The following is a 14,139-nucleotide window of genomic DNA, read 5'->3' on the forward strand; positions in this document are numbered from 1 at the left end:
TTGTTGTTTTAATGATAATATGTCATGGGGTAGTTCTATTTTGGTCAAGTCTGTTTGGTGTCTTGGAGGCTTCCCATACCTGAATAGGCATAGCTTTCTCTAAATTTGTTATTATTTTTTGAATATATTATGAATCCCTTTTGCTTGCACCTCTTTTCCTTCTTCAATGCCCATGATTCTCAGGTTTGGTCCTTTGATGGAGTCAGTGAGTTCTTGCATATTCCTTTCACAGGTCTTGAGTTATTTGACTAATAGCTCTTCAGTTTTTCCTTTAATTTCCATTTAATCTTCAAGTTCTGAGATTCTGTCCTCCACTTATTCTAGTCTGCTGGAGTCGCCTTGTGGAATGTTTTGTGTTTCTGTTTCATTCTTTTTTTCTGAGGTTTTCCATATACGGATCACTTCCTCTTTAATATTGTCTGGTTTTGTCTTTAATTCATTTATCTCTCTATTTATAGTGTTCTCTGTTTCACTTTGGTGTTTATTTAGGACTCCTATGAGTTCATTTATTTGTTTCTGTGTCTTCTTGTATTCTTTATTTTTGGTGTCTTGAAATTTCTTTTGTGCCTCTTGTACGTTTTGGTTAACCACGTGTAGTAACATCTCCATGAAGTTCTCAGTGATTACTTGCAGGATTTCTTCTTTGACAGTGTCCTTGTGGACATTGTTGGGTTCCTTGGAGTCATTTATCTTTGTTTTGTTGGACTCCAGAACTGGGTATCCATTTTCCTCATTTCCCTCTGAATTCTGTATTAAATTATTTTGGGGGGGAGAATGGTTTCCATCCCTTTTTTGTCTTCCCATTGCTCCACTTGTTACTGTGCAACTATGTTCTTGATAGACTAGTTGGTGGTTTCAATCACCTGTTTTCTTTCCCTTGGTTTAATTTTGTTTTGTGGTTGTACTGGGGTTTTAGTCTATTTCTGCCCCTGGCTTGGGGTAATTTAGTATTAACTAATTCACAATAGTAAAACTAACAATAAAAAAAGAAATCAACAGGGAGAGATGAACAAGCAAACACAAACAAACAAGAAACAAAACAAAGAAAAACTCTAGGTTCAGGAACAATAGAATTTCAATCTTAGTTCAAGTTCTGGTATTACTCCTCCAGCATCCAGACCTGGTGTTCGTATGTAAGCAGAAGTTCTGTTGTAGTCTCGCCAGGTGGTTGGCTTATGGGTAGTGTTTTTTTCTTCTGTCTTTCAGTGGCAGCTGCTTGGTCATCTCCTCCTTCAGTGAGGTGTGGGAGTTTAAGTTTGTATGTTGTCCTCAGGTTATGGAGACCAGCTCTGTAGTCCACCAGCTGTCCTGCTTTGGAGTTGGGTTTTCATTATGCTTGTTTACTGGGGGCTTGTTTCTTTGCCTCACCCCCTTTCTCTGGGGCAAGGTCAGTGATCCATTGGCTGGCCCCCTACTGTCACTGTGTTGTGATGGTTTGCTGATTATTTTTCAATTTTGCAGTGCTGTTTGACTTTGGATGTTGTTCACTGGCCCAGGAGATGAACTTTGTGGACTGCTACCTGCCCTATTTCAGGCAGGGGCTTATCACCTACCTCCAGTGGACCCTCCTGCCTTTCCAGCCTTTGTTTACTGTAAGTTTGCATGGAGATTAGCTCCTTGTCCCTCCCCCCTTCTCCAGTGCACTTTCAGCTTCCCACACCCTCTGTTGTGTGCTAGTTTTCAGTTCATTGTTTATTGTTCAGTTTTTGGGTTTTGGTTTTTTTTTTTTTTGCAGGGGGTGGAGGGTCAGTCTGCCCAGGGGACTATGCTGGTTTATCCCAGGGGTGGCTGGGGGAATACTGTTTGACACTGGGCACTCACCTGTTTGGTCTGCAGCATGTCTCCTAAGCAGGTTTGGAGTTGGTGTCTGGCGGCGGTGTCAGCCTCCCATTTTCTCAGTGTAATGTGGCATGGAGAAGCTTTCTACAGGATAGGGGCTCAGGGTGTCAAAGTTTTGATTCTCCTGGTGCTTTGTTTCTGCCAAGTGTGGCTCCAGTGTCTCAGCAAGGTTTTTGATTCACGGAGCTCACGCTGTCTGCTTCTGTGCCCTAGTCGCCATCTTGGATCCTCCCCACCCATTTTCTTAAGATAAAATGACTGCGAGGGTACAGCAAAGACCAAGAAAATCAGTTGAACAACTGTAAATAATTACTTACACTGTGAGCCACACAGAGTTACATGTCACTGGGGCAACTCATATTTGTACAACATTTAATTTATAAATTACTGTCAATGCTCAGTCCTTATACTCATCCTGTGCTGAAGGTATTATTTGGATTACTTTTCCACTTTGCAACAGAATAAAGAAATTCAGCCTCAGAGATGTGGCCCTTTACTTATAGCTAATGATAGGGCTCAAGACATGTTGCCACAAAATATTGTGAGGAAAATAGTATTTTCTATCAAAGTGTGTCACCATCTTAGCTGCTGGCAGTTCTGGGTTCTTGTTCACTGAGCTCTGTTTTGGCACCAAAATTACTACCTACCCCACCTCCAAATTCCAGGTGATCTGGGTGGACTTCAGGGGTCTTCTTTCTAACAATTTGGGAGCTCATCTGGGGGAGAGGTGTTTGGAAGCCCCTTCCCTGAGGGAGATGCGTTCTTCTGCCTTGTTGCAGTGGCCCCAGGGCATCAGGCAATGGATGCTCTTGGACTGGAAAGTCATTCCGGGTCTGAGTTAACCCAGCAATTCAGGTAGAAAGGGATTTAGTAAGCACTGCAGCAACCAAGTAAGTCTGTGCACAGACCCAGGAAGGTAAGAAATGCCATTGACTGACAAAGTATTCCTTGGTGGTCGGGGAGGATCTTGGAGGTTGTCTGAGAGTGAATGAAACATGTGTGAGACATGAAGCAAGTGTGGAGTCCCAATCTGCAGTTTATAGATATCCAGGTGACTACACATGGCTTAACAACAGTCCACATGGACCTAACAGGGGCTTATACCGACCTGCTTATTGCCAAGTAGTGCCACCAACTAGATATTTTCCTGTGAGGGAATGGGTCAGGGACAGAGCACAAGAGGTAGTGTGTGAGATACCTCCAGAAAGTTAGGGAGGCTGTTCTCACCAACCAGGTAGACTGGAATGGGGAACACTGCAAGTAAAAAGAGCTCTAAGGAAGGCAAAACAAATCTACATGGCATATGGTTGAGGGTTGGAGCTGCTTCTCTCCTTGTTTTCCACCTAATTCTAAGTCTCTAAATCTGTCTAAACTCTTAACTAACAGTTAACCCCTTTAAGTCTTGCTTTCAAGATAGGACACTTTTCCTATCATGGACATATCAAGACCAGGAGAGGGAACAGGTCATGTCCAGGTTGCTGCAGGTGGCAACCATGGGCTGGCCTATTTGCTCTCCTAGTCAAGACACCATGTGGTCACTGTCAGAGTTTTGGACCCATGCCCTCAGCCTCATGTAGGCACAGGCTGGCCCAGAGAGGGAATTTCAATTTTCTGTCTAAGCTTTCCTTTAAATGCCCATGCATTTAAAATTGGGACCTTAGTATTCCAGGTTGTGACATTAGCTAAAAGGCAACAAGATAGCCCCCTTCTTGAGTTCTGTTATGGATTCCATAAGGCATTTGGGTTTTTCTTTTTATGATTATAAGTGCTCCTTCCCTGAACCTTTTCCATGCTTACTAAGATAGCCAGATATCACCAGTTTCATTGGAGATGCAATCGCTTTTCCTTGCCTGACATACAAATCTGATTTGAAAAACTAATTTTTGGTGTAAGTTAAGAGGGTGGACTTGTGTTCCTGTATCCTTTTTCCAGAGGAGGATATAAGATGCCCACTTTCCACCCAAAACTAGGCTCCCTAAATTTTCTTCAAAAGGTTTGGCTAATAAAAAGTTGTTGTAATTCAAGGGAACTATTATTAGAGGTTATTGTAAAGGCAACCTCTAGGGGTAAAAAGAGGCCATTTTAAGTTAAAATTCTGATCTTTAATCCTATTCATGTCTCTCAATATGCCTAGTAAGGGGGTCCCCTTGAGAATGGGGAAGTCCAAGGACCAACATTGAGGACTGGGAAGGTGCAATGATTTGAAAGGGACACCTCCATAAAAATCATTGCAGATTTAATTAACCTTGCTTGTTGAAGTGTAAGGAGACTTCTGTCCTTAATGGTATAGATTAATTGTTCCAAATAAAGGGAACAAATGCAGATATGCATGGCTCCATTTCTGTCTTTTCTTCCTTCTTTATTCTCCAGGCACAAATTGAGACAGCATAGGAGAAAATGCAGTCCTGGAGATTCTCCCTAAGGATTTTATGAACACTGCATATTGTGCTAAGGGTACTACTAAATGTATAAAATTTTAAAGAGGGATTAAAAAATAATAAATGGATAAACCTAACATTAAGATGCCTCAGAATTGTGCCTTAAAAGACTCCAATTGCAACTTTGGTATTGTGAGCCATTTATGTTATTTTTAAACTGATTTTGAGTTTCTGCAGTTTTTTAACATAGAAATTTGGATTCTACTTTGTTCTTTAGGAGGGAAGGGATGGTACATATTAAAACAGGAGTTTTAAAGAGATCTGTTGTTATTTGCAAAAAGTTTAAGTTCCTCAACTTATCTTGTTGCTACCCTAAGGAAAATTCTAACTTACACATGGCTTAAAAGGTTTTTCTGTGAGTGTACTCTAGTTGTTTTTATGTGTCTTTGTGTGTATATTAGTCTTGTATTTATTATTGTTCTGGAATTCCAGGTCATCTATGAGCTTAAAGTGACATTTATGACATCCTTAATTTAAATAATTTTTTTTGTATAGACCTGTGTTTAAACAATTTTAAAATAATTCTTATTTTAGTGTTAATATAAAGAATTTGCTGATTCTGTTTCCTTCTCTCTCTCACCTCTTCTGCTACAACTTTTTTAGAGAAACCAGGCTTTCAAGGTTTTATTTCAACCAGGTCTAACTAAAATACAGCATTATTTTATCGGCAGTAATCTTTAACTGTTTCATCCAGTCTTACATTCAACTCTTTCATAAATGGATGTGTCTTTAAGTTACTTGTATAGACAAACAGTTTAAAATTGCCTTTCTTCATGGGTCTAAATAATAAAAATAAGGCTAATTGGAAAGAAAATTTTATTCAAATTTAAAATTCTTATAAAAGTTATTTTAAAATACAAGTTAAAAGTCAACAAGTAGAAAGGATATAAAAAGTTATTGAGTATGTGTTCGGGAAAAGTTAAACAGAGAAAGAGTGCTTTTGGATGAGAAAGAATTTTATAAAGAAAAGTTTGTCCTAAAGATTGTTCCAAATAAAGAAGGATAAGGACAAACCATCAGAAGGTTCAGAATGCCATATAAAGGTCCTGAGTAAGTCTTAAAAGTGTATGATAGATGGAGTTTATAAAAGTTTATGTATGTAATTAAGTTGACTGTAATTTAAGAGTTATCTAAGGGATTTCCTAAAGTCAAAATATTAATTATAATACTCATCAGGGTTTTGACTCTTTAGGAAACAGAATCCTAAATAAATGTCTTTTCAGTGATTTTAATATGCTTAGCATGTTAAAAATGTGTGGGCTGTAGGTCTAAATTTCATTTAAATGCTATACAAAAGTTTATGGGGTTAAAGTTATAAAAGTTTAAGGTGATCAACAACTGTTCACTTAAAAAAAATTCTATCTGAGGGCACTAACACTGTCTCTCTAAGCTTGTAAGAGGTCTAAAAGCTTTGCTAAATCTTACTCTAAAAGTAAAAATTTAAATGAACAGCTCTAGTAATCTTAAATTTAGATAAGCCTTTGAAACTAAAAGGCAGGACACTATATCCAAAAAGGAAAAAGCAATGCAGCCTGTTGCGTTCTATGGGGAAGCAAATGTAACTTACATAAAGATAAAGCACTCAACATTGTGGAAGCAATCCTCTTCTCCCTAAAGGCCTATAAGTTTATCCCAGCTGTACAAAAAATTATTTAAAAGAGCCATAGTTCAAGAAACATCATTTGCTTCGATAAAGGTAGAAATTTCTTTATATTTGATTGTGAGGATAGTTCTGTAACTTTTTGCAATATAACCTTTGCTTATGGATCAGTTTTTCTGAAATTATGTTCTTGGTCTCTCTTCAGCTCTATCATCCTTTAGGCCATAGGGATTGCTAGCCCAGACTCCAGCGCTCTAATTTCCAGTGCATCTGCATGGGGAGATTATATCCTCATCTGGACTTGGAGTGGAGAGAAACTTGAGCCATCCTGGGAGGGACTTATCAGGTGTAACTCACTACCAAGACAGCAGTACATACTGCTGAGAAGGGATGGACCCACTACACCTGAATAAAATGAGCTCCCAAAGAGGAATGATGGATTGTATCTTCAAGTCCCAGTGACACTAATGTAACCTTAAAGAGTCTACAATAGGGCTGTTATTCCTTTCCCATTTGGGAAACTGTCTGACTACTATCGGTATCACTCAGACTTCTTCCCTATAGCTATTGAATTTGATGCATGCATTGTAATACCCTGTAAGGATCTTGAGAATCAATATTATGTCCAGTATAGGGCTGAGACTGTATGTGTATGTCCAGACTGCACCCCTGGTTATGAAAAGGATAGTTATGAAGGTCATTATCACTCATGTTCTGGATAAGACATGATAGGGTGGATGACTACACCTGGGAAATATATCTCACCAGTCTATTGCTATCCCCCCGCTTCTGAAGAAAGAGATTGAGGAAGACTATAGAAAGTGGAGAGATCTCCCATGCTCATGGATTGGTGGAATCAACATAGTAAAAATGTCTATACTCCCAAAAGCAATCTACATGTTTAATGCAATTCCCATCAAAATTCCAATGACATTCATTAAAGAGATTGAAAAATCTACCGTGAAATTTATACGGAAACACAAGAGGCCACGAATAGCCAAAGGAATACTCAGTCAAAAGAACAATGCTGGAGGTGTCACGATACCCGACTTCAAACTTTATTACAAAGCAATAACAATAAAAACAGCATGGTACTGACACAAAAACAGACATTAAGACCAGTGGAACAGAATAGAGGACCCACATATGAAGCCACACAACTATAACCAACTTGTCTTTGACAAAGGCGCTAAAAATAAATGATGGAGAAAAGACAGCCTCTTCAACAAAAACTGCTGGAAAACTGGTTAGCAGTCTGCAAAAAACTGAAACTAGATCCATGTATATCACCCTATACCAAGATCAACTCAAAATGGATCAAGGATCTTAATATCAGACCCCAAACTCTGAAGTTGGTACAGGAAAGAGTAGGAAATACTTTGGAACTAATAGGTATAGGCAAAGACTTTCTCAATGGAACCCCAGCAGCTCAGCAACTAAGAGATAGCATAGATAAATGGGACTTCATAAAACTAAAAAGCTTCTGTTCAACAAAAGAAATGGTCTCTAAACCGAAGAGACCACCCACAGAGTGGGAGAAAATATTTGCCAGCTACACATCAGACAAAGAACTGATAACCACAATATATAGGGAACTCAAAAAACTAAATTCTCCCAAAATTAATGAACAAATAAAGAAATGGGCAAGTGAACTAAACAGAACTTTCTCAAAAGAAGAAATTCAAATGGCCAAAAAGCACATGAAAAAATGTTCACCAGCTCTAGCAATAAAGGAAATGCAAATTAAAACCACACTAAGATTCCACCTCACCCCTGTTAGAATAGCCATCATTAGCAACACCACTAACAACAGGTGTTGGCAAGGATGCAGGGAAAAAGGAACCCTTTTACACTGCTGGTGGGAATGCAAACTAGTACAACCACTCTGGAAAAAAGTTTGGAGGCTTCTTAAAAATTTAAACATAGATCTACCATATGATCCAGCAATACCACTCTTGGGGATATACCCAAAAGAATGTGACACAGGTTACTCCAGAGGCACCTGCACACCCATGTTTATTGCAGCACTATTCACAATAGCCAAGTTATGGAAACAGCCAAGATGCCCCACCACTGACGAACGGATTAAGAAAATGTGGTATTTATACACAATGGAATTTTATGCAGTCATGAAGAAGAATGAAATGTTATCATTCACAAGTAAATGGATGGAACTGGAGAACATCATTCTGAGTGAGGTTAGCCTGGTCCAAAAGACCAAAATTCGTATGTTCTCCCTCATATGCAGACATTAGATCAAAGGCAAACACAACAAGAGGATTGGACTTTGATCACATGAAAAAGCGAGAGCACACAAGGGAGGTATGAGGATAGGTAAGACACCGAACAAATTAGCTAGCATTTGTTGCCCTCAATGCAGAGAAACTAATGCAGATACCTTAAAAGCAAATGAGGCCAATAGGAGAAGGGGACCAGGCACTAGAGAAAAGATTAGTTTGAAAACAATTAACTTAGAAGGTAACATACATGCACAGGAAATCAATGCGAGTCAACTCCCTGTATAGCTATCCTTATCTCAACTAGCAAGAACCCTTGGTCCTTCCTATTATTGCTTATACTCTCTCTATGACAAAATTAGAGATAAGAGCAAAATAGTTTCTGCAGGGTATCAAGGAGGTAGGGGAGGAGAGGGAGGGGGTGGAGGGGGAGGGAGGAGGTTGGGGGGAGGGGGGAGAAATGACCCAAACATTGTATGCACATATGAATAAAAAAAAAATCAGTTTTAACCCCCCCCAAAAAAATGGTAGAACATTCAGAGGTATCCCCTATATTTGGAGAACTTTACTGAGTGCTTTCTGAACTTGGAATTTAGACTTTTGGAATTCTGACCACATATTGTTCTTTCCTAAATTTTCCTGGGACCTGTACAAACTGATCCTTGAAATCTCTGGATAACCAAAGTAGATGAACAAGTTTGCTAGGTGACTCCTTCAGCCCATTCCAAATTGCTTCTGGGGCAAAGATATGAGTTCCTTCTCTCCCTTATAATAAATGCCAGCTATAGAATCATTATTTGTAAACCATGATTTGAGCCACCCTGAATGCCTCCTGCCAGGGTCTTCTGGTTTTCTACATTAGCATATAGTTACATTGTTTTTCTTCTCCAAGAAAAAGCCCAGAGATAACTCTGCTGTCAAAAAATGTGTTTTTCACTAAGTGGGAGGTCAACAACATCTTCATATCCTTGGTCAGGAAGAAGAAATGAGATGCCAGTATGACACCCACTAATCATCCACCTTTCAAGGCTTGATTTGGTCATTTTCTCTGAGGATGAAGAAGCTGATAAAAATGCTCTCAAGATGGAAAAGGGGCTTGTAAACTTGCCTGACTTATTTTCTGCCTGGAAGCAATAAACATCTGTATTCCTGATAAAGTAACCAGGTTCATAGTTGAGAGGAACAAAGCTATTTAGTTGGCCTCCAATTATTGATTCTTCTTGAGAATATTACCCCCAGGGCTCTATGCTATGAAATGGCAAGCATTACCTTAAACCCTCTAGATTCCCCTATACATTGTCAGCCCAAATTCCCTGCTGTGAGACGTTTTTTCATACCAAAATGTGGGCAAATGCTGTTGTGCACAGAAAGTAGGTAATAGCTGTTCACTTTGAGATATTCTGGACTAAGCCAAAGCTTAGGGAAGAAACTTTTTCTCAGGTATTAATAAATCTTACAAACAGCCACAAGTCATTTCTTTGGACATAGATAATCAATTGTCTAGATAAAGATTGAACTTCTATATTGTTGATATGTCTGAGTCTCATTACCATATATAGAACACTTAGACCTTTGTTTCTTCACTAACAAAACTATATTCTAATCTGCCATCTTAAAACTGCAACCAAAAAACCTTTTTTTTTCATTTATTTTTCAACAAAGCTTTTGAATATTACTATATATATCTATATACCAGAAACCTTTTTAGGTACTTAAAAGAATTAGGAAATAAAAGACAATAATCCCTATCCTCCTGGAAATTTATATTCCAGGCAATAAATAGTAATTATAATGTATAAGGAGATTGCATAATATAAAAAAAGGAAATTTAAAATTGAGCAGAGTAATGGAAATCAGGAAAGCCAGAAATAGTATAATCAGGATAAGTCTCCCTGAGAAGATCAAGTTTGAGCAAAGGCTTGAGGAGGTAAGAGAGCTGTCCATACAGATACTCACAGGAGAACATTCTAGAGAGTAAGGAAAGGCAGTGCAAAGGCAAGAACCTGCCTAGAAAGTTCTTTAAACTTTCTAGCATCAGGGAAGCCAATGCTTCTAGAGAAGAGTAACAGAGCAGAAAAAGTGCAGGGTATGAGGTCAGAGAAGTAATGTGGGGAGGGTGAGAAGAGATGTGGATTATATAGACCTTTTTGACCAATGTGAGAACTTTGGCTTGTATTCTAAGTGAAATAAAAAGTCCTGCAGGATATTGAACAATGTGTCCACATGATCTGGCTTACATTTTAAAAGGATGCTTTGTTAAAAGAGATTGTGGATATTGGGTAGTAACTATGGAATCAAGGAGCTGTTTCAGAGACTAGTTATCCTAGCAAAAGGCTCAGAAAACTGTAACACCAGTAGAGGTTATACAATCTGTAGAATTCTGAAGGTAATCTGAAGCATCAATAGGATTGTATATTAGATTAGATGTAAGGTATGAAAGAGAAAAACGTCAACAATGCATTCAAGATTTTCGACATATGGAAAACTATGGGTAAGGTATATTATCATAAGCAGTGGACTTATGAGGTCAGATTTCTGGGGAAAGATCTGAGTTACAGGTATAAACTTGGCATATGCATGGTATTTAAGGCCAAGTTCTGGCAAATGTCATCAAAATAATCAATGCAGGTAGAGAAGAGAACCAAAGATTGAGCCATGGGGCAAACCAAAGTGACGAGGTCAGAGATAAGGAAGCCCAAAGAAGAAGTCCAAGAGGAATTGTTGGTGAGGTGGAAGAAAAACTGAGACATAGTGTTCTAAAGACCTCAGTGAATAACTAACAAGGGGGAGGAATTTGATAAATGTACTAAATAGTGATAAACAATAAATGGAGACTGAAACTAACTTTTGGGTTAGCGATGATCTCATTGATGATCTTGATGGGAGCCAATTAAAGTGGAGTGGGTCTAAGAATGAGAAGAATGCAGTCGGAGACAAAAACATGGAAAATGTAATTTTTCGCAAAAAAAACCTTAAGAGTGGAAGTTGATGGAGAGAATGGAATCAAACTATGTTGTTATTTTTGGTGGTACTGAGATTTGAACTCAGAGCTTCACACTCTTACCATTTGAGCCATGCCTCCAGTTACTTTTCTGTTTTTAAAAATGCTTTTATTCTATGCTGATGGAAACAATCCAGGGAAGAGGGGAAAAATGATACAGAACAGCAAGGAGTATTCATGAAGAATAGCCCTGGATGACCAGGGGCAGATGGAAACCTGATACACTGATGGCATGCTTAAAATGTGAGCACAAACATTCCACCCATGGTCACAAGTGGGGAAGCAGGGATGGATGCGAGCAGGCAGGTAGATATGATAGGGTGAAAATGTGGCAGAATCTCTTTTGGATACTTCTCTTTTCTCGATGCGATAACAAGCAAGGTCATCAGAGGAAAATAGGGGAGAAACTTTGAAGACTTATAGAAAAAAGGTGGGAGGTAGTTGTTTCTGTTCTTGATTCTCAAAGTGAAGTGCTTGGGCTGGTATTGGGATCACTTGGACACTGTTGGACCCATATTCTTGGGCCTCATAACTACTGAATTGAGAACTACATTTGAACAAGATCCCCAGGTGTTTCACTGGCACATTACAGTTTGAGGAACTCAGGTCCTGGCAGTACCTCATAGTAGAAAAAGCATAAACAGCATGAGCTTTTGAGCCAAATAAATTGAATTCTAACTCAGCCAATTAGAAGTCATGTAATTTTCAGAAGATTACTTAATCACTATGTAAAAGTTTCCTCATCTGAAAATTGAGGGAAATGATTAACTTAAGCACAGTAGACATAAATGTGGCAGTAATGAGAGTAGCTGTAACAATAAAACAATGGGTAACTGAGTACTCCATCAGTCAGGGTCTTGGCAGGAAATATAATTCACTCAGATGGTTTCAATTAAGTGGATCTCAGCTCTGGCTTTATTACCTGCAGAGCTCTTAAACAATGGGCCATTTCCCAGGCCTGTTACAGTAATCTCTGGGGATAAGGGCCCAGGCTTTGGTAGCTTTCAGAAGTTCCCTTGATGACAATGTATGTGTAGTAAGAGTTGGGAACCACCGATATAAGTGGACAGACTGCAATGAAGAGACTTGGGCAGAGTTAAGAAATGAAAATGGGAGGTTAGAGTACTCAGAGACCAGCAACAGAGGAAAGGTTTTAAGTTACCTGGGGCTGGAGGGACAACTGAAGGAAACAGTCCTGCAGCAGAAGAAGAGCCACCTGGTGGAGTTTAGCAAGGAGCCTCTGGGTTGCTGCCAGACAAGGAAGCAGAAGCAGCAAGGTGCAGGAAGGAAGTTCTCTATTTTCTCTCTCCTCCCACCTTCTGGTCCTGTGATATTTCCTCCCATTGGCTGGCTCCACAATGAAAATGGCTGGCAAGGGAACCTGGGTGATGTAGTTTTCCATAGAGAACTCTGTTCTCTGTTCCTGGGAAGAGAGAAGACCAGGAGGGGTTGCTGAGGGGTCAAATGAAGAATAATCTGTGCAGGCACTTACTTAAGCCTGGGCTGTCTTCCAAGTACTTTACATGGATTAACATTTTAGTAAATGGCTTCATTCTTTTTCATTAAAGCCTAGTACTTTTTTTTTTATGGAACAAGAATATATGCCAGGTCACTTTGTTATTGGAGACAGTTAAATATTTCTGTTTTCATAAGCACCATATGCCTCCAGTTGTTCCTCGGGAGTGAGGCTGAGGTCTCAGGATTGAGCAGCCACCTTCTCTAGGTCTAACAGATTGTTGATCATTGGATGGTTATCAGAATATACTCTGGGTGACTAAACAACTTGTCTTTGTTCTAACAATCCAGCTTTCTAATTTGTCTTAGGAAAACACAATATAGGAAGAGACAGTGGGCCCATAAGTTGTGGATCCTGCTGGAATTCTATGACCCATTACATGAACTACATGAAGAAGTCTACAAGACCAACTCTATAAGCTTCTTGTAATTATACTTGGATATAATTAACAAATTTCGAGGAGATATGTGATTGCTTGGAGAGGACAGCTGGCTGAAAGGGACAATAGTAGAGTTCCATCCAGTAAACACAGAACCCAGGACATAATGCAGGTCACATTTTAGAGTGATTTAAAAGTTAACCAATGACACTTAGTAGGGAGGGCTTCACTCAACCCAGAGAGAAGCTGGAAGCAAAGTTTTAGTGGATTCTCAATCAACTCTGATGGAAAGAGCTGATGAGAAAATGAGCAACACTCCAGTGGGCAATTCTCACCTGTCTCATCAACCCCTTCCCTCTATACCGATCATGTTCCACTTATGAAGCACAAAGGTGCAGTCCCATAAATCGTGAACCAGAACTGAGAACTTGATCAGACAGAGTGCTAGTATTTTTCATAAAGGGAATTTCTCAAGGTCTTACTATTTAGCACTTTGCTTTATCTGAGCCATCAGAGTCTCACCAATGTTTATCTCAACCACTGCCTTTAAATTTTGTTGCAAAGTATCACTTTTGAAGAATGTGCTCTGAGAAAGGGATCATACTTCTTTAAACATCTGTACATCTGTTTATCCAACACAAGATTGCCAGAGGCCTAATTAGAGTTTCATTCCAACAAAACCCAGTTTTCACATCACATTGAACAAATATGCTTATTTAAAATTTTTAACTGATACATAACACAAAAGGAGTAAATGTTCTTAAAGGTGCTAGTGGGCATATCATTTTGTTAATGAGTTCTAGAAATAAGAACAGTCTTCTGCTCAAAGCCATTCTTTGCTAATATTTCAGTTCAAGCACAAATCTGTGGGAAAGGGGCATTTCTCAAATTTCACTATACCCGAAGTTGCAGACTGTGTCCATAGCCAAATACTCTATAAAGAGTTAATGAAGGCTGTCTCTGCACTGCTGATATTTATTTAACATGTATTATAATCCTGGCTGACACTTCCTAATGACTTTATTGCTGCTACAGAGTTAAAACTCTCCCACTCAATAAGCCTAAACTCACATGTCAAAAATGAAACATAGTCAGCTCTGATGCTTAAATGGCCTGTATTGATTCTCCC

The 14,139-nt window shown here is 39.0% G+C and overlaps 1 long non-coding RNA gene across 1 annotated transcript in view; it reads right to left on the reverse strand.

Annotated features, from left to right (window-relative positions):
• LOC141416874 (uncharacterized) overlaps positions 1–12,426 on the reverse strand; it is a 256,905-nt gene extending 244,479 nt beyond the window's left edge. Inside the window, exon 1 of the long non-coding RNA XR_012441448.1 lies at positions 12,278–12,426. This is a non-coding gene — a long non-coding RNA (uncharacterized lncRNA). The remainder of the gene's footprint in view (positions 1–12,277) is intronic.
• Between the last annotated feature and the right edge of the window lie 1,713 nt (positions 12,427–14,139).

The sequence above is a fragment of the Castor canadensis genome, chromosome 14, assembly GCF_047511655.1.
Source record: "Castor canadensis chromosome 14, mCasCan1.hap1v2, whole genome shotgun sequence".
Classification (NCBI taxonomy): domain Eukaryota; kingdom Metazoa; phylum Chordata; class Mammalia; order Rodentia; family Castoridae; genus Castor; species Castor canadensis.